The sequence below is a fragment of the Rhincodon typus genome, chromosome 1 (assembly GCF_021869965.1).
Source record: "Rhincodon typus isolate 14 chromosome 1, sRhiTyp1.1, whole genome shotgun sequence".
Taxonomy (NCBI): domain Eukaryota; kingdom Metazoa; phylum Chordata; class Chondrichthyes; order Orectolobiformes; family Rhincodontidae; genus Rhincodon; species Rhincodon typus.
The window spans coordinates 83,323,448-83,351,424 of NC_063332.1; the positions used below are offsets into that span (position 1 = coordinate 83,323,448).

Below are 27,977 nucleotides of genomic sequence, written 5' to 3' on the forward strand. Positions count from 1 at the left end.
CACAATGCCCTTAGGGAGGAAATTCCAGGATATTGACTGAGCGACAGTTAAGGATTTCCAAGTCAGGATGGTGAGTGGCTTGAAGGGCAACTTGAAGGCGGTGTTGTTCCCATATATCTGCTGCCCTTGACCTCCTAGATAGAAGTGGTCATGGGTTTGGAAGGTGCTGTCAAAGGATCTTTGGTGAATTTCTGTAGTGCAACTTGTTGATAGTACACACTGCTGCATCAGTGATGGAGGGAGTTGATGCTTGTGGATATGGTGCCAGTTAAGCCGGCTGCTTTGTCCTGGATGTTGTTGAGCCTCTTGAGTGTTGTTGGGGTTGCACTCATCCAGGCAAGTGGGGAGTATTCCATTCACATTCCTGACTTGTGCCTCGTAGAGGGTGGACAGGCTATGGGGGGTCAGGAGGTGAGTTACTCGCCAAATGAATCCCGCAGTATGCTTTTGAATTGTGATCGCATGAACATAGCACAGGAGTAGGCCATTTGGCCCTTCGAGACTCTTCTACAATTCAATCAGATCATGGCTGATTTATGGCTTAACTCCATATATTTGTTGTGGTCCATTACCCTCAATACCTTTACTTAATAAACAATTATTTATCTCAGATTTAAAATTACTAACTTATCCAGCACACATTGACATTTGTGGAAGACAGTTCCAAACACCTGTTATGTGTAGAAATGGTTCCTAACACCTCTCTTGAATGCTTGGCCCTTAATCACAGACTATGGCTCTTAGTCCATGGAATCCCTACAGTGTGGAAACGCCCTTCGGCCCAACAAGTCCACACCGAACCTCAGAGCATCCCACCCAGACCCATCCCCCTATAACCCACCTAGCCTACACATCCCTGAACACTACGGGCAATTTAGCATGGCCAATGCATCTAGCCTGCACATCTTTAGACAGTGGGAGGAAACCGGAGCACCAGGAGGAAACCCACACAGACACAAGGAGAATGTGCAAACTCCACACAGATAGTCACCTGAGGGTGGAATCAAACCCGGGTTGCTGGCGCTGTGAGGCAGCAGTGCTAATCATTGAGCCACCGTGCCACCCATGGTTCTAGAATCTCCAACCAGTGCAAATAGTTTATCTTCATCTACCCTGTCTTTTCCAGTTAATATCTTGAAGACTTCGATCACATCACCCCTTAAGCTTCTAAATTCCAGGGAAAACACCACGCCCACCCCACCCCCCACCCCACCTTTTAACTACCTGCCTAAGGAGTCAGGAAGGAGTTGGGTCGCAACTGGGAGGCATGTGGCAGGAGCTGAATGCATGGGCTGTGCTCTGCAGCGACAGTGAATCAAACGTGTGTCGGAGCGACGGTGGCGGCGGATCAAGAGTGGGCCGGTTTGGCAGTGAGAGCAGGCCAGTGAGGCAGCAACGGTGGCAAGAACGGACCTTTCGCATGGCAGCAGCCTCCCGGGTGTCCTGGCGATTGGAGCAGCACCTGCACCATTGTAGAGACGGGATTTTCAACTCTGAGTTCTGGACTTTTCTTTTTTTCATGCTTACCTTTTGGGCCTGTTAAAATCTTTTAATTCTGGTTTCTGTAACCAAATGAGTGCTAGTGAATGGAGACTTTGTGCACTTTTCGCTGTACTTATGTATTCCTATACTTAGTACCATGTGACAAATAAATAAATCTAGATCATTTGTATAACCTCTTCTCATAGAGGGTCGGCCTATAAGTGTCCTGCTGCTTTAGTAAGGGCATAAAAGGGGCAAACAGAAAGGTACAATTATTGCATGGTAAATGTGTGCAATAGGCTTCCTTGTATGCAACAAAATGTCATTGATGATTGATACTTTCAGCCAAGGATAGAGAAGAGGGACAGAAAGAGTGCAAGAAATCTTTAGTGTGAATGCACTGTTTACAATCTCCTCATCAATATTGCAAAGTATGCTGCCTTTAAGAATGAACCAAACCATATTCTGGAGACAATAAAGAGCATCTGATGTCCATTGGAGAATACATTTAAAATCTGGTTTTCTAATTTTTATCAGTTGGTAAACACAGATGATTTACTGGTGGCGGGTAATAAATGAAAAAATACCATGGGTTTATTTGGTGATGCATAAACAAATATTCAGTTGTATGTAAGAGTATTCCTGGATTATAAACTGAAGAGTCTGGTCCTCAAGTGGGTTCTTGTGGTGTAGTGGTAGTGATCCTACCTCTGAACCAAGAGGTAACAAAGGTGTAGAGCTGGATGAACACAGCAGGCCAAACAGTATCAGAGGAACAGGAAGGCTGACGTTTCGGGCCTAGACCCTTCTTCTGAAGAAGAAGGTTCTAGGCCCGAAATGTCAGCTTTCCTGCTCCTCTGATGCTGCTTGGCCTGCTGTGTTCATCCAGCTCTACACCTTGTTATCTCAGATTCTCCAACATCTGCAGTTCCTACTATCTCTGAACTGAAAGGCCTGGGTTCAAGCCCCATCTACACCAGAGGTGTATAATAACATCTCTGCACAGATTGGTTAGAAAATGTCTGCAACAAGGATTGGTTTTCTATGTCCTTGATGGGAAGTGGTTGATGTGGTCGTTATTTCTTTATTTAAAAAAAGACTGGTTTTCTGCAGTCGTGGGAGTGAGTCAGGAGGCGGAGATTGCAGTGAACTATTGAAATGCAAAAAAAAATGTTGTGAAAGTCAGACTGACTCCTCCTTTGGGAAGCAGACGACTTGCAATATAACACTCTTGACACATCCCTGCAGCTTCTGCTGCAGGACCCAGCTCTAAAATGGAATAACTCCTGATTGGAAACAGATCCCAATCCTGTCACTTCAGACTACCTTCTCTAATTGGAGGCCGGTGAGTCAGCACTCATTGTGCCTCAGCTGGTACCATCCTGACACAATGTCATTTTAACTGTGAGAGGGATAAATTAGGCTTTATCACATGGCTCACAAACCTGTCCTCGTGATGCCGGTGAGACCGAAGAGCTGCTAGCCTCTTGATGGTGGGCAGCTCTCAGAGGTGGGAACATTCCACCTGTGAGAGGCGAAAAGCACTTAAGTCAATCAATGTTGTGACTTTACACCGAGGCAGGCAGAGGACGAGAATGATGCCTTGTATCCTGCTTAAAAATCCAACCCAGCATTGCCACATCTCTTGTGTTGCTTAAGCTTCATGAGTTTCCCTCATGACAGAAAATAATTCATCCCTGCTCTGTTCAAGCTTCCACTAATAACTGCTCAATGGTGAAGCTCATATGTAACTAAATTCCTTCCCTTATATGCCAATGAATTGTGTTTTAGACGGCAGCCATGAAAAAATGGTCATTGATAGCAATACCTTAACAACTATTACCTTGCAAGTATCACTTATCAGAAGGGACAAAGGAAGTCAGGGACAGCATAAAATTAAAAGATAAAGCATACAAGATGGTGAAGATTAGTGGGAAGCCAGAGGATTGGGAAGCCTTTTAAAACCAGCAGAGGATAACCATAAAAGCAATAAGAGAAGAGGAAATGAAATAGGAGATTAAGCTAGCTTGTTATACAAAGAAAGATTATATGAGCTTTTTTTAGATATATGAAAAGTGACAGACAGACAAAAGTAGACATTGGACTGCTCGTAAATGATGCTGGAGAAGTAGTAATGGGGAACAAAGAATTAGCGGAGGAACTGAGCAGATACGCTGCATCACTTTTCACTGCGGAAGACACCAGCAGCATACCAGGACTTCAAGAGAGTTGGGGGGTGCTGCGGGTGTAGATGTGAGTGTAGTGGCCATCACTAAGGAGAGGTGCTGAGGAAACTGAAAGATCTGAAGGTGGATAAATAATCTGGTCCGGATCAACTACATCCCAGGTTTCTGAAGGAGATAGCTGAGAAGATTGTGGATGCATTGGTGGTGATTATTCAGGAAGTACTGGAGTCAGGGAGGACCCCAGGGGACTGGAAAATGTTAATGTAACACTCGTGTTTAAGAATGGAGGGAGAACGAAAGGATGACCCTTTAGAATGAGAACAGGACGAATTTCTTCAGTGAAATGGTTGTGAACCATGGAATTCATTTCTGCAGAAAGCAGTGGAGGCCAATTCATTGAGCGCATTTAAGACAGTGATAGATAAATTCTCAATTAGTAATGGAGAAGGCAGGCGAATGGGGTTGAGAAACATATCAGTCATAATCAAATCATGCAGTAGACTTGATGGGCTAAATGGCCTAATTCTGTCCCTACATCTTATGGTCTAAGCATTTCAATATGCAAATTGTCCGTTCCAGTTGTTTATTCAGGCACAGGCTTTTTTGTCCCTCACCAGACTCATTGAAGTTCCCGCCCCCTTGACCTGTCCGTCCTCCCTGCACTGACCTATCCCCTTCCTAACTCCCTACCTACACTCACCTTTACTGGCTCCATCCCCGCCTCTTCGACCTGTTTGTTTCCTCTCCACCTATCCTCTCCTCTATCCCTCTTCTATCCGCCTCCCACTCTCCCTATTTATTTCAAAACCCCCTTCCCCTCCCCCTTTTCTGATGAAGGGTCTAGGCCCGAAACGTCAGCCTCTCTGCTCCTATGATGCTGCTTGGCCTGCTGTGTTCATCCAGCCCTGCACCTTGTTGTCTCGGATTCTCCAGCATCTGCAGTTCCTACTATCTCTCATTGAAGTTATCAGTGTGTTTCAGCCTCGTAAAACAGCTACAAACCTTTAAAGCTGTAGCTGAAGTGCCTTGTTTAATTTCTCCAGATTTTTCTTTAATAACAAACAAGTCTGTTCATTGGCCCAAGGTCATTCTATTCTCTCCCATTTCCATTTGCTTTGTCCATGGGTGATATTAAGCCAAGTAGGGTGGAACTTATCAGAAATATAATATGTGAAACCACAATTTTTACTGCAGCTTGAGGGAAGTCCAACCAGTGGAAAACCTATTAGAGACACCCCACAGATTGCACAGAGTGACCTGAAGAGCGAAGCTAAATTTTGGAAGCTTTCCTTAAAGACTAGGAGTAATAAATGCCCTCCTCATCCTACAAGGGCACTTTCGGCATTCTTTGCCTGGACATTTCCTCCCCTTCTCACAAATGGCAGTGGCTCTGCAAACCAACGTCCATCCAACTTCCTTCCAAAACCAGCAACACCACCATCCAAAACTCACCTCTTTATTGAGGATCCATCCAATCTCTGCCACTATCCAAATTCCATTCGTGCTTCCATCAACTGGTTCTGAACTCATTCCTGTCAATTTTGGACCAAAGTCAAATGCATACCATGAAAGGGAGGCCTAGCAATTTGAAATTGAACATGCCTCTCTTGCTTGCTTCCATCCTGCACACACAGATATTGACCCAGTTAGAATTGACCCTCCTATAGACATTTCTTTGGCCCGAGAAAACTGGGCCACATTGATACATTTTGTATCATTAGGTTGATAACAGTGGTGTTTGGAATTACACAACACGGACTTTATTTTGAAATAGTAACAAGAAAATTTGCATAAAATTCGACTGTGACCATTTCTCCATCAAAAAAGAAGCCTGTATTTTACTTTTATTATCAAAGATAATAAGTCTCTTGAATTCACTGAGGCACTAATCCAATCTTGGGGTTCAGATGACAATAAACCACTCAAGTATCACTCTCAGGGGATTATGACATCACCTGAACCCCTCGATTGGATTACTGCCATGTAATTCACTTACGGTATCCATTACATCCTCTATATATAGTGGAAAAAGAGAGAGGCAGCATATCCCTATTCAACCATTTCTATGTTTATTTTAATTCCTTATAAGATAAGTTATCGAATCATGTGTTCACTATATCAGTGCAGCTATTTATCTGTGTGCATCTACAAGAGTTATTGCTGAGCATGTGTATTTATCTATTTATACGTCCAAGTAAATGATTGCACCAGGAAATGTCAAGCAAAAATATCCATGTGAATTGGGAATGTCATCTGTATAATAAGGGTTAAAAGTTGGAGAATGAAGATAAACTGTTCAGAACTTGAAAGGCACATGGGCCACTCAGATGGATAACGTCTGTAGGGCCCAGACCCCCTCCCCGACCCTTGGGGAAATGGAGGGCCAGGTGCATCTTTTTCTAAATCAAATTAACCACAAGATGCCACATCCAATCTTGGTAAATTGATGTGAGACTTTGTGCTGCCTATAGTGGATCTTACAGCAAAGGTCAATGCTGGTGTGTGCTCAGACACAACGCATAAGCCTGCTGCATGGCAACACATATAATGGAAAGAAAATATCTGAAAAAGTCCAGCAATCAGTAAAAATGGCTCTTGGAAAATTATGCCTGCAATTATGTAAGCGATAATATTTCTTCATTAGCCTGTAGTACAACCTAAGCACACTATAAATTTTATACAATCGTGTAGACTTGTTGAAAAAGAATGTAACATGCCAATAAATAAATACATCCAAGAAGGCTTTGTTATTACAATACTGTTGAAATCATGTGATAATATCCAAGGAAAACATATTTACACTTTCAGCATAATGCAATCCCACTCTGCATCTGGTTTCTCATTTTTTCTCCATTTTTTGTTCGCTCTACCACTTCACTCCACGTTAAACATAAAACTTACCTTTTTCTGGTGCCTGAATCAAAAATCTCTTGAACTGACTTCAGATTTCCTCTATAAAATGGAAATGATCTTGATACATCTATTTATGATGGATGTTCTTTGCTGACTATAATGTACAGCTTTCAAAAGGCTGCATTAAAATGAGAAAAATGAGTGTTGTGTTTGCATCACTTGCCTTCTGTGTTGGTTGCTTGACTGAGAATGTGTGAACTGTTTAGTAGATTTGACATCTGTGCCGTAAGTCACATTGGCACAGTTTAATAGAAATTAATTTAAATCTTGAATCCAATGACACCGATTCTTCAGCGAATGCTGCAGTACTCACTTCTTGATTTCTATTGATCCAAAAAGGTTTAAAGGGCCATATTGGCAAAACAATTCAAATTAATAACTTTCATCAGAATTTTAACAAGCCTGCAACTGCAGCATCTTTTAACCATGAGACAGACGTGGAATAGCATGCTTTATTAATTTTAAGATATGTATTGTACATTTTATATCTAACACTTTGGTTCTATGACCCAAATATTTTGTTTATTTTGCTGTTTTATGAATTTATGATGTTATGTATTTTGCAGCTTGTGCTAGAATATGTATTTACTATTTAGGTTTAGACAGTCATCTCTAACATATAATGTTATATTGTCTTGTTTCTGAAATATATATTTACTATTGATTTTTCAAACATAACTAACATGCATATTTTTACATAAACATCTTTTCATCCTTTTTATGATTTTGGTCAGTGAAAGAAATATATAAATTTAATTGCTTCCATTTTGAAGTAATTTTGGAAAACATTGATGACTTTAATGTGCTTATAAAAGCATAATTAACAAATTTCTGTCACATGTAGGCAATGCATTTGTTAAATTAAAGATTCCCTTATTAATTATTATGCAAAAAAAACTTCCCAGTTAATCAGAAATCCTAAATTACAATGCTTGCCTGTATCAATAAGCTTTTCGCATACCATCATTCATTTTTTGTCATCTTCCACTTGAATTCAATTGAATTTGGAGAAATTAAATGAAGCACAGTTATAAATTATATCTTTCCAATGCAGAGTCTAACGTGGTCACTGCAGACCATTAAAGATCTTTTAACCAATTCATGCTGTTGGAGAATGTTACAAACTGAATTTTGTATGATGTCCCTATCCTGAATTGAGCAGGATAGGGGTAGATAATAGGCAGGAAATGAGGCAGGAAAATTATTGCTGCAACTCTACCTCAAGATGAAGTTTCCTCTGCATGGTGTCACTACAAAGTTTGTCCTTTCACTGTCTATCACCTGTTAGCCCCAGGACTGACCAGGGGAAGGGTGGCAATAGGTCTGTGGCAGCAGTGACAAACCCATGGTCACTGGATGGATGGAAGAGCTCTGGTAGTAGTCCATTTTCCAAGATGTAGCACCATAAATATCGCCTGTAGCTTTCTGTTTAAAATGTACAAAACATTCAAAGTTCTGTTACAACATTTCTCATCTTGAATTTGAATTTTACATGGGTGCAGTTTCATAACTTCTAATGTGATTATTGTTGGAGATTTAAAAAAAGAAAGTGACATGTTTAATTTGTTTCTGATTCTTATCTCTCTTATCAGACTCTCTTGGTAACACAAGAAGTATTCCACTGTAACAACACACTTTGTACTTCTGCAGTAGTGGAATCTTTCTTGTTGACAGAGATTTCACCAGGATTTAATCCTTGGGGATAATGGACAGTGCAGATAGCAGATTCGGAGCAACCTCTGGGTGAGATATTGAGATCAAACATGACTACTATAGTTAGACTTGTAAAGACAGATCAAATAGATTATTTCCATGTATTATTTGTGTTATTTAGCTTCATGAACATCCAATCTAGTACCTATGCCCTGATGTTGCATGAATTAATATGGTGAGGTTAACGGTGCTCAATGTTATTATTGAATAAATTATAGATTTGTCATGCTTTTTGAGCACAGGGCATACTGGGCATTTTTCCCATGTTGCCAAGTTGATGTCAGTGTTGTTGTCACTGTACTTGAACAGCTTGACCAGGGGTGCAACAGTTCTGAAGCACAAATCTTGCTGGAATATTGTCAGGGCCCATAGTCTTTATAGTATCCCATGCCGTTGCTCCTCATCATGTAGAATCAATCAAAATGGCTGTAGACTGGCATCTGTGTTGTTGGGGATCTTGGGAGGGGGCTGAGAGAAATTATCCACTCGGCATTCCTGGCTGAATGTGGGTGCCATTTGGCCCATCGAGTCTGCTCCGCCATTCAATGAGACGATGGCTGATCTGTCTTTTTCACATAACTCATCATTCCATTACTGATTAAAAAATCTAACCATCACAACCTTCAGTTAATTAAGGGTCCAGCCTCCACAGTCTTCTGTTGTAAAGAAATACTGAATTACATAAAAAATGTGATTGCTATTTATTTATTTTAATGCTAAAATTAAAGGGTAGGTTTTCTGAGTTTATACTGCACCTGGGAATTTGTCTTTTGTCATATTTTGGGATGACTGACCGATTAGATTATAGTGCATTTCATGTTAGGGCAAGTGAAACTAAATTTAGACAATATAATAACAATACAACAATCCAATACAGACAGGAATGGGCCCTTTGGCTGGCCAAATCAATTCCTAATCCTTATTTAGAACCACTATTGATTGCCCATATGCAGTTTCTATCCTACTATTCACCTCCTTTTCATGCATCTATCAAGATACACCTTAAACGTTGCTAACATGCCTGCTTCCACCAGCTCCACTGCCAGTGCGTTCCAGACACCCGACAGCCTCTGGGCGAAAAATTTTCCCTGCACTTCTCCCCTAAACTTTCCCCCTCCCCTCACCTTGAACCTGTGCCCTCTTGTAGCTGACCTTTCCACCCTGGGAAAAAAGCCTCTGACTATCCAGCCTATCGATGCCTCTCATAATTTTGTAGAACTCTATCAGGTAACCCCTCAACCTTCATCTTTCCGGTGAAGACAGTCCAAGTTTATCCAACCTCTCCTCATAACTAAAACACTCCAGACCAGGCAATGTCCTGGTAAATCTTCTCTGCACCCTCTCCAAAGCATCCACATCATTCTGGTAGTGTGGCGATCAGAACTGACTATTATATTCCAAATGTGGCCTAACTAAAGTTTCATACAGCTGTAACATAATTTGCCAACTTTTACATTCCATGCCCAGCGTTGAGGGCCAGCATACTGTCTGCCTTCTTGACTACATTATCCACCTGCGTTGCCACTTCCAGGGATCCATGGACCTGTATGCCCAGATCCTTCTCTATGTCATAGCTCCTGAGCGTTCTGCCATTTATTGTATAATTCGCACCTGAATTTGATCTTCCAAAATGTGTCACCTCACATTTGTTCAGATTAAACACCATCTGCCACTTCTTTGCCCAAATCTGCAAGCTATCTATATCCTGTTGTATCCCTTGACAATCCTCCTCGCTATCTGCAGCTCTGCCAATTTTGGTGTCATCCACACACTTACAAATCAGACCACCTACATTTTCTTCCAGATCATTTATATGTATATTACAAATAACAAAGGTCCTAGTGCAGATCCCTGTGGAACACCACTAGTTACTGATCTCCATTTCGAAAAGCACCCTTCCACAGCTACTCTCTGTCTTCTATGACCAAGCCCGTTTTGTATCCATCTAGCCAGTGCATCTGGGATCCCATTAGACTCTACCTTTTGTACCAGCCTGCCATGAGGTATCTTATCAAATGCCATACTAAAGTCCACGTAGACAACATCCATTGGCCTTCCCTCAATCATTTTTGTCACCTCCTCAAAAAACTGAATGAAGTTGGTGAGCCATGACCTTCCCCATACATACCCATGATGCCCATCACTAACAAGTCCATTGACCTCATCTATACTTCCTGCTGCATCAGAAAAGCAGCCAACATGATCAAAGATCCCTCCCACCCCCGATTAAACTCTCATCCACCCTCTTCCATTAGGCAAAAGATATAAAAATTTATACACACGTATGAACAGATTCAAGAACAGCTACTTCCTGGCTGTTATCAGACTTTTGAGTGGACTTGTAACACTGTATCCTGCACTCTGTTCTGTTACCCTGATGTACTTGTACAGTATGATCTGCATGTAAAACAGCACTGAAAATCTGTAATTAAAATACATTCATTTTGTCTTTATTTATTAGGTGTTATTCACAAAGCCAGCATTTACCCTGGTACATGTGACAGTAATAATCAAATCAAATGGTTAACTTCTAAATGTGAATAAATCCTATCTCTCACTTTCTTCTCCAGCTGCTTCCCCACCACTGATGTCAGGCTCACCAGTCTGTAATTACCTCGATTCCCTTCTTAAACAAAGGAACAACATTGGCCATTCTCCACTCCTCTGGAACTTTGCCTGAGGCCAAATAGAATGCAAAGATGTCTGATAAGGCCCCAGCTCTTTCCTCCCTTGCCTCCCATAGTATCCTGGGATAGATCCCATCTGGCACTGGGGACTTGCCTACCTGAATGCATTTCAAGACACCCAATACTTCCTCCTTCATTGTGTTGACCTGCCCGAGAGTATTCACACACCTTTCCCTAACTTCAACATCCCTCACGTCCCTCTTTTTGGTGAATAACAATGTAAAGTACTCATTAAGGATCTCACCTGTTTCCTGTGGCTCCACACATAATGGCCCTCCTTTATCTTTGAGTGGACCTACTTTCTCCATCCACAGCTGTCCTCTTGCCCTGGATTCTCCTTAACCCTGCTGGCCAAGGATATTTCATAGCTCCTTTTAGCCGTCCTAACTCTCCGTTTGAGCTCCTTCTCAATTTCTGTATATTCTTCAAGGACTTTGTCTGTTTTTAGTTACATAGATCTTAGGTATGCCTAGATCATTGGTTTTCATTGATGATTTCCCATGTCATCCAAGGTTCCCAAATCCTGTCCTTCATTTTCACAGGAACATACCTGTCCTGCACCCTAATCAATTGGTCTTTAAAAGAGTCCCACATGTCAGATATGGATTTACCCTCAAACAGCCACTCCCAATCCATATTCTCCAATTCTTGCCTAATTCGGTTATAGTTGGCTTTGCCCCAGTTTAACACCTTCATCCGACTTCCTCTCTTGTCCTTATCCATAATATCCGAAAACATGCAGAATTATGGTCACTATTTCAAAATGTTCCCCTACTGTAAATTTGATCACCTGTCTGGGCTCATTTCCCAATACCAGGTCCGGCTACAGCCCCCTCCCTCATTGGATTATTCACATTTTGTTTCAAAAATCCCATCCTGAACACATCTAACAAATTGATCCCCATCCAAACCCCTGGCACTAAGGGAGTCCCAGTCAATATGGGGAAGTTAAAATCACCCACCATTACAATCCTGTTATTTTCAAATCTTTCCAGAATCTGACAACATATCTCTTCCTCTATCTCCCACTGGCAGCTGGGACGTCTGTAGTACAATATCAGTATTGTGATTGCACCCTTCCTATTCCTGAGCCCTACCCATAATGTCTCACTGCAAGATCCGTCCAGGGTGTCTTTCCTCAACATTGTTATGATATGTTCCCTAACCAGTAATGCAATTCCCCCAACTCTTTTGCTTCTTCCTCTGTCTCGTTTAAAACATCGATATCCTGGAACATTAAGCTGCCAATTTTGTCTCTCTTTCAACTATATCTCTGTGAAAGCAACAATATCATAACTTTATGCATTAATCCAAGCTATAAATTCATCTGTGTTACCTGTTATACTTCTTGCGTTGAAGCAAATCTGTCCAAGCCTTCAGTTCCACTGAGCTCAACAATCTCTCCCTGACTGTTCTTCTTCTGATATCTGCCTTAGTCTCAAGATCTTCCCCAGTCTCTATACTTAGTGACCTGTTGCTCCGGTTCCCATTCCCCGCCACACTAATTTAAAGCCTCCTGAGTGGCATTATCAAACCACTCTGCCAGGATATTGTATTCCTCTAGCTTAGATGCAACCCGTCCTTCTTGTACAGGTCCCACTTTCCCTGGAATACATCCCAATGATCCACATATCTGAAACCTTACCCCCAACCCGAACACCAGCTCTTTAGCCATGTATTTTATTGTACTTTGTTCCTAGCCTCAGTAGCATGTGGAGTAGTTCTGAGATTACTAAGCTAAAGGTCCTGATTTTTAGTTTACAAGCTAAATCCCTGGACAATTAAAGAATTAATCTCACATCACAAAAGCAGATGATGAAAATCTGTAATTAAAATACATTCATTTTGTCGTTTTTATTTATTAGGTGTTACTCACAAAGCCAGCATTTACTGCCTGTCCCTAATTGTCCTTGGGACATGTGATGATGAGCTGCATCATTGAACTGCTGCACTGTCAGTGGTGCAGGTACATTGTTGCTTGGGAGGGAATTCCAAAACATAGAACCGGAGAAAACGGAACTCATGAAATGGTTCTACATTGGACTAATGTGTGATATGGAAGGGAATTTAGGGATTGTGGTGTTTCCATTGACTAAATGCCCTTACCCTTCTATAAGATAGTGGTTTTGGGTTTTGGAGATGCCGTCGGAGCTGCCATGGAGAGAGGTTGCACTGCAAGGCACGATTCAGGAGCATGATGGAATAGTCTCCACTTTTCTGGGTGAGCAGAGGTTCAACAGCACTTAAAAAACTCAGCACCAAATGGGACAAAGCAACCTGCTTGACCATCCACCACCTGAAACATTCACAGAATCTCAAAATCTGAGAATCAGAATTGTAATGCTGCAGAAAGTGCCCAGTCGGCCCATCGTGCCATCACCAGTTCTATTACCTAATGCCAATTTCTTGCATTTTCCCCATATTCCTGCACACCATTTCTATACAAATTATCATCCAATGTCCTCTTGAATGCCCTAATTAAACCTGCCTCCACCACATTTCCATGTAGTGCATTGTAAACCTTGATTAATTGCTAAATGAAAAAGTTTATTCTCACATCATCCTTGCTTTATTTGCATATCACTTTCAATCTATGCCCTCTCATTCTTTTTCTCTTTTATGAGCAGGATCAACTTCTCCCTATCTATTCCATCCAGCCTGCATATGATTTGAAAACCTCTGCTGAAAGTTCTCTCAGCCTTCTTCTCTTCAAACAGATGTCTTCAAACTACTCCGATAACTGAAGTTTCATATCTCTGGAACCAATCTTATAGATCGCTTCTGCACTCTCTCCAATGTATTCAGATCTTTACTATAATCTGACACCCACAACTGTACATAGTATTCCAGCTGATGCCTATCAAAAATCATGTAAAGGTTCAGCATTACGTCCTTGCTCTTGTATTCTATATCCCTATAAATAAAGCTTAGAACAAGGTTTGCTTCATCTACTGCTTTCTCCACCTGTTCTGCCAACTTCAATGATCTGCATATATATATACACACCCAGGTTCTGCACACCTTTAGAATTGCAACATTGTGTACTATGTGCATGATGCACTGCACCAACTTGCAATGCCTCCTTCAACATCACCTTTCAAACCTGCAATCTCTCCCATTTAAATGGACAAGGGAAAATGATGTATGGCAACATCATTACCTGTAAGCTTCTCTCCAAGTCTCACGTTATCCTGACGTGAATTTTTTATTGTTATCCCTTCACTGTCACTGCATCAAAATCCTGGAACTAGCTCCCTAGTAACACAGAGGGTGTACTTACATCACATGAACTACAATAATTCAAGATGGCAGCTTGTCACCACTTCCTAAAGGGCAAGTCCAAGCTTGGTGTTGTACAAGTCTTGATGCAAGTGAACATGGACTGTTTCATTAATAGAGGAATTGTGAAAAGAAATGAACATTGTACAATCATTAGCAAATAGCCTCACTTATGACCTTTTGAAGGAGGAAAGATCATTGTTGAAACAATTGAAGATGGTTGGTTTGAGGACTACCCCAAAGAACTCTTGCCATGGATTCTTGGGACTGAAATGATTGCCCTCCAACAACTCAATCGACCAAAAGTCTGATGCTGAGCTGTTAAGTGTCCAGTCCTGTTCTGGCTTGAGCCATGTTTCTGTCAATGTTACTATACCATTAACCCCCAGAGTGATTTTTGCTTCCAGTTCCCCCATTTTGTTCACTATACTCCATGCATTTATGTACACAATTTAATTCTGCCCTTGTCCCTTTCTTCCCCATTAGGAGGTGACCAATTCTTTGTTCACTATCAACACTTAAGCCTTCCCTCACTCTTTTTCTCTGTTCCTCCCTCTTTTGCCCTGTCTGGTACTTCCAAACCAGGAAATTTGGTCACTCCGCTCCCCAGCACCTTCTCCTTAGTGATGACCACTACACTCACCTCTGTCCCTTGACTTTCTTGAAGTTCTGGTATTCCTCTGGTGTCTTCCACTGTGACGTTTGATGCAAGGTGTCTATTCAGTTCCTCTTCCATTTCTTTGTTCCCCATCCTACTTCTCCAGCCTCATTTTCCAGCAGTCCAATCTCCACTCTTACCTCTTTCTTACCTTTTATAAATCTAAAAATACCCTTGCAATCTTCTTTTATATTATTAGCTTTCTTACCCTCATATTTCATCTTCTCCCCCACTTATTGCTTTTTTAGTTATCCTCTGCTAGTTTTTAAAGGTTTCTCAATCCTATGACTCCCCACTAATCTTCACTACATTGAATGCTTTTTCTTTTGCTTTTATTCTGTTCAGAGCATGATGTATAAATGCAAGCTATATTTGCTTTTTAGGTGTGGGGTTAACCAAGAACAATCTGGATGAGAGTGCATTTATTCCACTAATAACAATCATGTTGCATGTTAATTTCAGTGAATGAGGAGCATTATGAAAAGCAGTTGAAATAAGTGAGTAAAAAATGTTATTCTGTCCTTTCATCTTATTGTTGGTTAAATGAATCAGCCTCTGTGAAGAGTGATCCCTTGGGCAAGGTATTGGAGCAGCTAGCACTTCAGCAGCAGACCCCAGCTGAAGTCAATACCTTCAGTGAAGCAGGGGAGAAAATTAGAAAATATAGATTAAACCAGAAAAAAACTGGACATATTAGCCTCCACTAAGTCAATCATCTCATAATCATTTTTTTACAATTCAACAGAATGCCATGAAGTATGCTTGTCTCAAGCAATCAGTGAATTAAATCAAAATTATGAGCTATTGAAATTACAATACATAAACAGTGCATTCATCCTAGTGTTTGTGCCATGTCTTAAACTGGAGCTATTTATTCTATCGCATTTCTGTATCTTTTCCTCACCATACCTGGCATGTGACTGATCTTATAGTTCATTGCTAAATCTGGCTTGAACAGCTGAGGAATTGCCATGGCTCCTCTCTCTGGCATAATCTACTGTTATTCTAAAATTATCCTTCATAGCAGCAGCAATTTCAAAATTTCTATATTTTACTATCAGGAAACATTTTGTCGTTCCCTTTTCCATGATCTACAGTTGCCTCACATTCTAAATTCAAAGATCCCATGGAGTTCATGAATTTATTTGTGCTGAATCTTCTGAGTCACATGGCTGCCTTATTGTATCCCTTAACTGTAATTTTTTAATTCATTTGTGGGATGTGGAAATCGCTGGCTGGCCAACATTTATTGGCCTTCTGTTGTAGCCCTTGAGAAGTTGGTGGTGGGCTCCCTTTTTGAGCTGCTGCAGTCCACCTGCTTTGGGTTGACCCACAATGCCATTGGGGAGAGAATTCCAGGATTTTGACCCAGCGACAGTGGAGGAACGGCAATGTATTTTCAAGTCAAGATGGTGAGTGGTTTGGAGAGGAACTTGAAGGTGGTGGTGTTCCAATATATCTCCTTTCCTTGTCCTTCTAGATGGAAGTGGTTGTGGGTTTGAAAAGTACGGTCTGAGGCTCTTTGGTGAATTTCTGCAGTGCATCTTGTAGATAGTACACGCTGCTGCTACTGAGCATCGATGGTAAAGGGAGTGGATGCTTGTGGATGTAGTGCCAATGAAGCGGGCTACTTTGTCCTGGATGGTGTCAAGCTTCTTGAGTGTTGCTGGAGCTGCACTCATCCAAGCAAATGGGGAGTATTCTATTACACTCTTGATTTGTGTCTTGTGGATGGACATGCTTTGGGGAGTCAGGCATTCCTATCATTTCTTCTCTTCCAAAACTACTCCCATCCATTATCCCACTGATTTTCCCACAACTAAGATGGTGTTATCATTGAAGTCCCCAATCTGCAAAATCCACTATGTCACCATCAACTATCCTCCTTATCTCCACTTTATCATCCAAATTCCCCTTTTCATTCCTCTGCTTGTTAATCGCATCCACCAATCATCATCATCCAGTTTTGTCTCTATCTTTTAACCCATTCCCATTATCCTGTTCTGAAGAAGTGTCATCGGACCTGAAATGTTAACTCAGTTTTTTCCTTCACAGATGCTGCCAGACCTGCGGAGCCTCTCCAGCAATTTTGTTTTTGTTCCTGATTTACAGCATCGCAATTCTTTCAGTTTTTATCCTGTTATCAACCTATCTCAAATCTTCTTTTTGTCTCTAAAATTCTCCAATGTATTATTGCCTCATAACTACACACCCACCCCTCCTACTATTCTTTATACCGTGGCTGCTTTGGTCAAAGAGACATATTCTGCACTGTACCTCTTTATCCTTTTTGACCTCATTGCTGTTTTGACAATGTCGTCATTCAATTGTCCTTAGATGTTTCTTCACAGCATATTTCCACTCTACTCTGTCCTTCATAAGTGTCTCTGTAATAATATTATGGATCTTCACGTGGCTTCTCCTCTCATGTCTACACAGTCAACAAAGTCTTTACAGTGATAATACCCAGCTTAATACTTTCAGTCTTTTGTTTTCACTCTAAGGTCAGTGTTTGTGCAACTGCTATTCTGACATTCTTATTGATAAAATTCTACATAGCCAAAACTGGAATCATCACCTTCAATTTAGGAACTATATAGCTTTGCTCTTCCAATCCATCTAACCTCTTTGATTGAAGTTTCTGCTAAATTTAATGATCTGAAACTTTGAAATACTGTCTGATCTAAGGATTAGGTTTCTCCCAAGAGTTGACCAAGAGATTACATTCTATCATGCTTTGTGACATAAGTCTGGTTTGTAATTCAAATGTTTTGGTATAGTACTTTTAGTTATATGGGTTGAAGTTTAACTGTAGAAAATTGGGACATCCATTTGATAAAGTGGTGAAAATGAAACCGATGTTAATGCAATTCAAACCAGTCTGGGTTTTTTACACTTACAATGTAACTTCTGTTGTCTTGCAAAGTCCAAGTTGACAGTAAAAAAAAACTTGAATAATGGATGTTCCATCTCTAAGCTTATTAGCCTGGGAAAGTGAAAAAAGTCATAAAATTCCATTAGCAATAAGGTAAGGGAAGTCACCACAGTGTCACCAAACCATAGGGCCACTCTCTCTTTCTAGACCGATGACTGCTGGTGGACAGAATATCACATTCCCTTACCAATGAATTCACAGGTGGAGGGGAACAGGGTATAACATTTCTCAAATAGACCTCCCACTGGCCTTCCACCCAACCAATACTTTCCAACATTTTATAATGGGACAGGTGAGGCCTAGGATGGACCACATTTCACCTATTTAGACCCATAAGCAGTCAATTGATAATGATGTAAGAGCTGTTTCCAGCGCCACCTCAACTTTCAGTCTGGCAGGAAGAGTTCAGGGATGAGTGTGTAGATGAAATGTGACTCTGGTCAGGCCATAGATGGGGAAGGATGGGTGGGGGAGGAGTACATCCTTCAACAGCCTCCTTTCAACATTGTGTTTCCGGTCCCACAAGGCCTTCCTGTTGCAGATAATGCCTTCCCTCAGCTTTGCCTTCAACATCCTCACCCTCAACTCCTCACACACATCCCCAAGCCTCAAGGAATTACCTCCCCTTGGTGACCTGAGGTCCACTTACCTCATCCTGGATTCCTGGGACTTAGACAAGGAGACTGCTTGTAGTCCCAGAGTTATCCACTGCATCTGCTAGCACCACTGGGCCGAGAGAGCTGCTGCCAATCAGATTGAGGTGGGACTTCCTTCTAATTAATGGACACAAGTCTCATCTCCAGCCAATGGCTGTGGGGCAGCAATTATAGGTAGCGATGGTATTGGCATTGTCCACTCATTGGGCAGTCACAAAGCAAACCTCACCACCATTAAAATTGTGGCCAAAGAATTATGTTGAAAGTGAAAGAATTTCTTTACATTTCTGTTTGAGTCGATCCCAAAGCAGACCATCTTTCCAAGAGATAGTTAGTCAGGGTTGAGCCTTGGTGAGAAGATCCTTCTGTTTAATTTGTTTATGTGTGTTTACTGACAGAAGCAAGCAGTTCAATTTGGGAGCAGATAGAAGTAGTTAAAGAGCTAAAAGGAAATGAATATTAGTCAGACATACTTTTAAGCTGAGAAGCTACCAACTTTTTTTGTTATTATGGTGTGTGTGTAGACACTTGTGCACAGTTTAGACATTGTGAAAGGGAATGAATTTTGAAAATGTGCCAAGTTTGAAGGTACTACAGTGATCCTCACAGAGCCTAGTAGAGGAAATAAATCAGCTTGAATAGTTAACTAGGAAAAAGCTGCACAAAAGTTACAGAAACAGCTGGGAAAATTAATCTAATTATGTCCAAAATCAACATAAGGGGTTGAAGAATCCACTGGCATGATGTTTTGAAGACAATGGAGAGTCATTGAACCAAAACCTAATGGAAACCGAAAGAACTGCGGATGCTGTAAATCAGGAACAAAAACAAAGTTGCTGGAAAACCTCAGCAGGTCTGGCAGCATCTGTGAAGGAAAAAAACAGAGTTAACGTTTTGAATCTGGTGACCTTTCCTCAGAGTTTCCCAATAAATCATGTACCATGGAGAAAGCTAAAGTATCAAGGAGAATCAAAATCATTTCCAGAGGTCTGTGGCATACTTTTTGTCCCAGGAAAAATGAAGTTCAAGATTCCATAAGAAACTCTTTGGTGTAAGTAAAAATTAAAACTTATTTCACAACATATAAAATGTAAAAATAAATTACAGTATTAGTAGTCTTTACTTTGTTTAATTATTTTTGATATACAATAAAGTTTGTTTAATTGAAAACTGTACCATTTGTGGTATAGTTTAATCAGTTAAATGACAGGTGTCAAATTTTTCCTTTAAGGTTAACGGTCCATAATGGGCCGGTAACACTTTCAGACATGGCTTGTTTACATCGCCGAATCTCCTCTACTGTTGGATCTTAATTCACCCCCTTACCACCTCAAAACCTGACGTCTATAATGTTGTTAAGCACGTCTCCCATGCTATCACCTTGCATGAACTGGAACTTGTTCAGAATGCTGTAATCAACATCTTGACTTTCATATTCCTCCTTCTGAATGCAGCAGATTCTTGTGCCATATTGAAATGTATTTAAGATCTTTTACCTTCTTGGTCTGACCATATCCTATCTCACCAGCTTCCTTTAGGATCTTCTTTCTTTGATTTTGCATATATAACTTCACACCTGTTTCACTTCTTATTAACATCAGTGATAAGGATTATTATTTCAGCCACTATTCAGTACTAAAGCTTTACCATTTTTCTCCCAATTTCCAAATCATTTTCAATACTTTTTTTTTCACTTGCTCCATTGGCTAATTCAATTCTTTCTGCTCTTACCCTCTAGGTCTATAATGCGCTCTAAAACACATTTCCAATTTTAAGAGTAGTAAGTAAACATAAGGACAAAAATAATGGAGAAAGTCAGTAATCAGATACAAGGATTGCAACAGTGTGGCAAGGTAACTCAGTGGTTAGCACTGCTGCCTCATAGCGGCAGGGACCTGGGTTTGATTCCACCGTCAGGTGACTGTGTGGAGTTTGCAGGTTTTCCCCATGTCTGTGTGGGTTCCCTCCAAAAGCCCAAAGATGTGTAGATTAAGTGGATTGGCCATGCTAAATTTCCCATAGTGTGCAGAGTAGGTGGGCTATCCATGGGAAATGCAGAGTTACAGGGATAGTATAGGGTAGGGGCGTGACTCTGGGTGGGACGCTGTTTGGAGTGTTCGTGTGGATTTGATGGGCCAAATGGCCGGCTTCCACACAGTAGGGATTCTATGGTGATAAATCCAAACCACTTTTAATGATGTAGGCAAAGCATCTTGGTTCAGAATCCCTATTTCCAATCCAAATGAGATTAAAAATTTACGATCGTCCCCTCACATTATTTTTCAGGCCTGTCTTCCAATACCGGATCTGTCCCAACAAACACAACCTAACAATCCATACTGGCAATGAAATTTTGCCTAAGCCACATTACCTTTTTACAGCAATGGCTGCTGTATTCTGCAAGTAAAATGTTGAAAGGCTCAAAACCACTTTGGCAATGACTGAGCGAAGGTACGTGTGTCAGGTAAGTGGGTCAAGGGCAAAAACAGAAATAGCTGGAGAAACTGAGTAGGTCTGGCAGTATCTGTGAAGAAACAGCCAAGTTAAAGTTTCAAGTCGAGTAACCCTTCTTCACAAAGTCCAGGATCACTGGATTCTGAAATGTTAACTCTGGTTTCCCTCCACAGATACTGCCAGACCTGCTCAGGTTCTCCAGCTATTTCTGTTTTTATTTCAGATTTCCAGCATGCACAGGGTGAAGAAATTGCTCCTCATATCAATCCTAGATGGCCAATCCCTATGCTTAAACTGTGACCCCTGGTTCTGGACTCCCCAGTCATCAGGGACATACTTTTTGTGCTCAGCCTGTCTTGTCCTGTTAGAATTTTATAGGTTTCTTTGATTCCTCCTCATTCTTCTAAATTCCAGTGAATATAAACCTAACTGATCTAGCTTCTCGGCAAATGTCAGTCCTACCATCCCAGGAATTCATTGCACACCTTCCATAACTCTGCTCCTGTACTTGAATCCTCTTACTGTGAAGGCCATCATACTATGTGCATCCTTCACACTTGCTGCACTTGCATGCGTACTTACAGTGACTGATCAGGCCTCATTACACTCCTCCCTTTCTCAATGAATCTCCATTCAGATAATAGTAAGTCTTTCTTTATTTGCCACCAGAGTGGGTAACCTCACATTTATCCACATTATACTTCACCTGTCATGGATTTGCCCATTCACTCAACTTGCCCAAGTTACACTGAAGCATCTCTGCATCCTCCTCAGAGCTCATCCTCCCACCCAGCCTTGTATCGCTTTTATGTGATGCTTTTCACCATCTTCTGCTGCATCAGAGAGGTGAGAGACACTCTTAATGCCAGGATAGGAGATGGTTCATTTTATTGTCTCTGACCAGAGAGAAGCAGGTGGAGACTGCATGTGGCTTTGCCAGAACAGTAGGCAATCCCATATTGCAAAGTCCTATCAATGCACAAATGTGACTTTGTGGGCACTGTATTGCAATCCTGAGACTTACAGCAACTGCAGAAGTTACCACTTGCTGAACGTACGTGAATATGTGACTGTGCTGAGCGGTTCCTGGACTGTTAATGCTAATTTGCTTGCATTTCAAGAGCTATAGAGGTAGCTAGAATAAACATTGAGGAGAATAAGGCTGCTTTCAGTTAGAAGTATCAAGTTTTTTTATCTTAGGCGAAACACCCAAAGATCAGAACATAATTTGGTTTGAATTTGTAGGAGCCCTGGTTCATGTTAGAAGTAAGGAAACAGATCTCCTGCAACAAACAGTTAGGTCAGAAAAGTTTTTGAAAAAAAGGTTACCTCAGTGTAAGTTCTAAACCAGAAGTATTTGTTCAGAATCCTGATGGGGTTATTAGAAGTTTATGGTCAGTTGTGAGACTTTTTTTATTATTCATTCATGAGATGATGGTGTCACTGGCTGGGCCAGTATTTATTGTCCATCCCTGATTACCCAGAGTGCAGTTAGGATTCAACCACATCGCTATGGGTCTGGAGTCACATATAGGCCAGGCCAGGTAAGGATGGCAGTTTCCTTCCCTAAAGGACATTAATGAACCAGATGGGCTTTTCCCCAACAGTCTTTCACAGACTTTTAATTCCAGATTTTTAAAAGTTGAATTCAAATTTCACAATCTTCCATGGCAGGATTTGAACACAGGCCTCCAGAGTTTTACTGGTGTTAATATGTCTTGGAAAGTTATATGTGTTAATAAAGCTTGGAAGGGAAGCTGCAGGTGGTAGTGCTCCCATGCATCCACTGCTCTTGTCCTTTTCACTGGTGTCATGGCGTTGGAAAGTGCCGTCTAAGGAGCATTAGTAAATTTCTGCAGTGCATTTTGTAGATAGCCTGCACAACTGCTTCTGATCATCGACAGTGGAGGCGGTGGATATTTGTAGATATGATGCCAATCAAGTGGGCTGCTTTATACTGGATGGTGCTGAACTTCTTGAATATTGTTGGAGCTGCACTCATTCAGGAAAGTGAGAGGTACTGGTGGACAGGCTTTGGGGAGTCAGAAGGTAAGTTACTTGCTATAGGATTCCTAGCCTCTGCCAAAATCTGCTGAAAACTTTTTGTGCTATGAATAACTCCATGCATCAACTGTATGACTGTAATGTGCAAGGGTGAATATCCTGGGCATGAGCTGGTTTAAAGATTGTGGCAGGAGAAGTTTCTAATTTTCTGGACTCTATGCACATGAATCCCAATCCAACCACATGTTATGAAACTATGATTGTTATTTGAGTAGCCAGTAATTGACATCATACTATAAAAATAATTTTGGTGAGTATATAAGTAGAAATATAAATGTGAAACAACCTAAGCTATATTGTGAAAGTTTGTAAAACAAATAGAATGTGTTCTTACTTTCCCAATAATATGGATTGCAAGTTCAACAGCATTATGACTGTGAATATTAGTAATATTTTACTGACAATATTACATTCAATTTCAGCCACCATATCTGATTCAGGATATTGGCACATTAGAAAAGGTGCAAAGGAAAGCCACAAAGATAATTCCTGGACTCTGCTGCCTATAGTTCCTATAGGATAAAATTCTATGGTCAATGTCTTAGTCCTATAGTATAAAATAATTGAAATGTCTTCATTGCATACTACCACAATAAATAAGCGGAGAAAGACTGTTAAATTTGGAGAAAGAGACGTGAGTGAAACTTTTAAATGTAAGCAGGTAAGTAAGTCTGATGCCAAAAGAAATTCACTGAAGTGCAAAATCTGCAGTAAATTGTAAAATTTGGTGCGGTAAAGGAATTATTGGTTTGGGTACTTAAACCTTTACAAATAGGTGAATAAATTGAATAAATCTGTAAAGAAAAGAGGAACTAGGACTGCTGAATACAAAATCAAAGAGATAATCTTAAACAGGTACAAAGCATTGGTTAGATACCAGTGAAAAATTGAGACTAATTTATAAGCCATTCAGTCGATCTCTACCAAAATTCTGGTGGGAGTCCAACAGACTGGTTCAAAAATTTTGGACTGCAATTTTCAATTGCCCCTATTCGGTGTGGAAATCCTGTCCATCCTTTACAAAGTCGCCAACATGCAGCGGGAGGAATTAGGTGGGAGGAATGTTAGTTCTGGGAAGGGGAGGAGCAGAAAGAGACAGCAGCTGATACTCCCAGTGCTGTGAGTTCCGACTGCGTTAGAGTTACGTAACTCTGATCAGATGGGATCTGGTAGACAGAGTGGGTATTGCCTCTACCATCTGCATATGGTGCAAATAGGCTGCAGACCCTGAGCAGACCTGCCTGATGACAGAGGCACAGGAGTTTACAGCAACAAGGGACTTTTGGGCACTTGTAGACTCCCACTGCATGTTACAAATAGCCTTCTCACTGAGCTCATATCTTCTGATGATATGGAATTGGAGGCACCAGTGAGCAAAATGCTGGCCACATCTCATAGATTCTTGGTCGTGTGACTAAGAGAAGGTGTGGAAGATTCGCAAATTGACAAAGGTGGAAGCCCTTGCCTCCTTGCCTTTGATCTCTCTCCTATCTTGATTTTTGTTTTGCCGCATCAAGGACAATACACCAAAGAAAACATTTATTTCTTTTCAACCTCCCATCAGGCACCCATGTTATTCCCAGAAACAGCCTTCCCTCATTAGAAAATGGAAATATGCATCCGATGATGTTATTAAATGCCATTTTGAGACAGGACAACACAGACTGCTAAGCACTGTCTCTGCCCACTTGCTATGAATGCTCTAGCCTGAAATAGTCATTTCCATTGCAATTTAAAAGGTCACTGACCTGCAATTAGTCAGATCATTGGAATGTTTTGTGAGGAATTTTGATTGCAATACTCTGATACTTATAACTGGAAAATTGCTGCAATTTAATTTAAAGTTATACAAGATCTCAAGGAAGCTCAGAAAAGTATTGGTTACTACAGCTGTCAATCATTTTTGACATTTAAATCTCGTTGGGTGAAAAGGGGGAAGGGCATAGAGTCACAGAGACACACAGCGCCAAAACAGACCCTTTGGTCCAACTCATCCTGACAGACCAGACATCCCAATCTGACCTAGTCCTATTTGCCAGCATTTGGCCCATATTCCTTTAAACCCATCCAGATGCCTTTTAAATGTTGTAATCATACCAGCCTCCACGACTTCCTCTGGCAGCTTGTTCCTTACAGGCACAGCCTCTGTATGAAAAAGTTACCCTTCAGGTCCTCTTTAAATCTTTCTCCTCTCACCTTAAACCTATGCCCTCTAGTTTTGGACACCCCACCTTGGTTATTCAGCCTATCCATGCCCCTCATGATTTTTTCAACCTCTGTCAGGTCACCATTCAGCCTCTGATGGTCCAGGGAAAATAGCCCCAGCCTCTCCAGCCTCTCCTAAGAACTCAAAACCTCCAGTCCCAGGAACATTCTTGTAAAACTTTTCTGCACCCTCTCAAGTTTAACAACATCCTCCCTATAGAAGGGTGACCAGAATTGTATGCAGTATTCTAAAAATGGCCTCACCAATGTCCTCTGTAGTCACAACATGACATCCCAAATCCAAAACTCAATGTTCTGACCAATGAAGGCAAGTGTGTCAAATGCCTTCTTCACCACCCTGTCTACCGGTGACTCCACTTCCAAGGAACTATACACCTGCACCCCTAGGTGCCTTTGTTTGGTAATACTCCCCAGGGTCCTAATATTAAGCGTGTAAGTCCTGCCCTGGTTTGCCTTACCAAAATGCAACACCTCACATTTATCTAAATTAATCTCTACCTGCCACTCCTCAGTCCATTGGCCTCTCTAACCAAGTTCCTGTTTCACTCTGAGATTATCTTTTTCATTGCCCACTACACCACCAATTTCGGTATCATCTGCAAACTTACCGACCATGCCTCCTATATTCACATACAAATCGTTTGTACAAATGATGAAAAGCAGTGGACCCAGCACCGATCCTTGTCTTGTCAACCCTGCAAGTCCTCCTTACTGACATCTGAGGCTAGTTCCAAAATTGGATAGCTGTCTCACAGACCAGTGAAGTAACAACCTGACATAGTCATACTCATAGAATCAAACCTTACAAAGTCCCGGATACCGCTATCCCCATCCTGGATATGTCCTGTCCCACCGGCAGGACAGACCCAACAGAGGTGGCGGCATAATGAGATCCATTTAGGAGGGTGTTGCCCTGAGAGTCCTCGACATTGACTCTGGACACTATGAAATCTCATGGCTTCAGGTTAAACATGGACAAAGAAACCTCCTACTGATTTACCATGCACCAACCTCCCTCGACTGATGAATCGATACTCCTCCATGTTGAACAACACTTCATGCACTGAGGGCGACAAAGGCACAAAGTGTACTCTTGCTGGGGGTTTAAATGCACATCACTATGGGTGGCTTGGCAGCAACACTGTTGATTGAGCTCGTCGGGTCCTAAAGGACATAGCTGCTAGACTGCATCTGCAGCAGGTAGTGAAGGAACTAACAAAGGGGAGAAACATACTTGATGTCATCCTGACCAATCTGCCAGCTGCAGGCACATCTATCCATGACAGTATTGATAAGAGTGACCACCACACAATGTTTGTAGTCCCATCTTCACATTGAGACCTCCATCATGTTGTGTGGCATTGTGCTAAATAAGACAGATTTCAAACAGACTTGGCAACTCATGACTGGGCATCTATGAGGTGCTGAGAGCCATTAACAGCAAAATTGTACTCCAACACAATCTGTAACCAGCTAGCATGGCCTGGCATAGCCTCCATATATCCATTAACATCAAGCCAAGGAATCAAACCTGGTTCAATAGAGAATGCAGGAGGGCATATCAGGATCGGTACAAGGCATGCCTAAAAATGAACTGTCAACCTGGTGAAGCTGCCGAAAAGGACTACTTGGATGCCAAACAGCATGAGCAGCAAGTGCTGGACAGAGCTAGAGTCTCACAACCAACGGATCTAATCTGAGCTCTGTAGTCCTGTCATATCCTATCGCCAATGGTGGTGGACAATTAAACAACTCACTGCAGGAGGATGCTCCACAATGACCAGGTAACTACCACTGAATCACCCACGAATAACCCTGGGGATTACCATTGACCAGAAACTCAATTGGACTTGCCTAATAAACTCAGTGGCTACAAGACCGGATCATTTCCTGACTCCCCTAAAGCCTGTCCTCCAACTACAAGGCACAAGTCAGGAGTGTGATGGAATATTCCTCACTTGCTTGGATTGGTGTAGCTCCAACAACACTCAAGAGGCTTGACACCATCCAGGACAAAGCAGTCCGCTTGATTCAAAACACATCAACAAGTATCCACTCTCTCCACCACCAACACTCAGTAGCAGCAATGTGTGCTGTCCACAAGACTCACTACAGAAATTCACCAAAGCTCCTTAGCCACCACCTTCAAAAACCATGGCCGCTAACATCTAGAGGGACAAAGGCAGCAGATATTTGGGAACACCACCACCCCTAAGTTCCCCTTCAAGCCACTCACCATCCTGACTTGGAAATATATTTTTGTTCCTTCACTGTCTCTGGGTCAAAATCCTAGAATTCCCTCTCTAAGGGCATTGCAGGACTATCTATAGTACAGGGAATACAACAGTTCAAGTAGGGAGCTCACTACCGCCTCCTCTTGGGCAGCTATGGAAGGGAAGTAAACGCTGGTCAGATGGTAATGCCCATGTCCCATGAGCGAATTTAAAAAAACGTCTTCGGCATCAAAGCTCTCCATTCATGATGAGAACACTATCTAGGGCATCAGTTTCTCTACTCACACCATCCTGGGCATTAGGTTCTCTGTTTATGAAGAGGTTAGTACTCTAGAGATCAGACTCTTTTTTAAACATATGATTATGGGCATCAGGGTTCCTATTTATGAAAAGGACACTGTTCAGGGCATTAGGGTATGTATTTACAAAGAGGACACTGTCCTGGGCATTATTTACGAAGGGGTCAGTGTCCCCTGCATCAGACTGTCTA

At 41.5% G+C, this 27,977-nt stretch overlaps 1 long non-coding RNA gene across 1 annotated transcript; it reads right to left on the reverse strand.

Moving 5' to 3' along the window:
• Window positions 1-7,932: 7,932 nt before the first annotated feature.
• On the reverse strand, window positions 7,933-18,554 carry LOC125482914. The gene is made up of 3 exons (XR_007261909.1): window positions 18,503-18,554; window positions 17,819-17,904; window positions 7,933-8,006 (listed from the first exon to the last, which is right to left on the reverse strand). It is a non-coding gene; the product is annotated as an uncharacterized LOC125482914 (long non-coding RNA).
• Window positions 18,555-27,977: the final 9,423 nt, after the last annotated feature.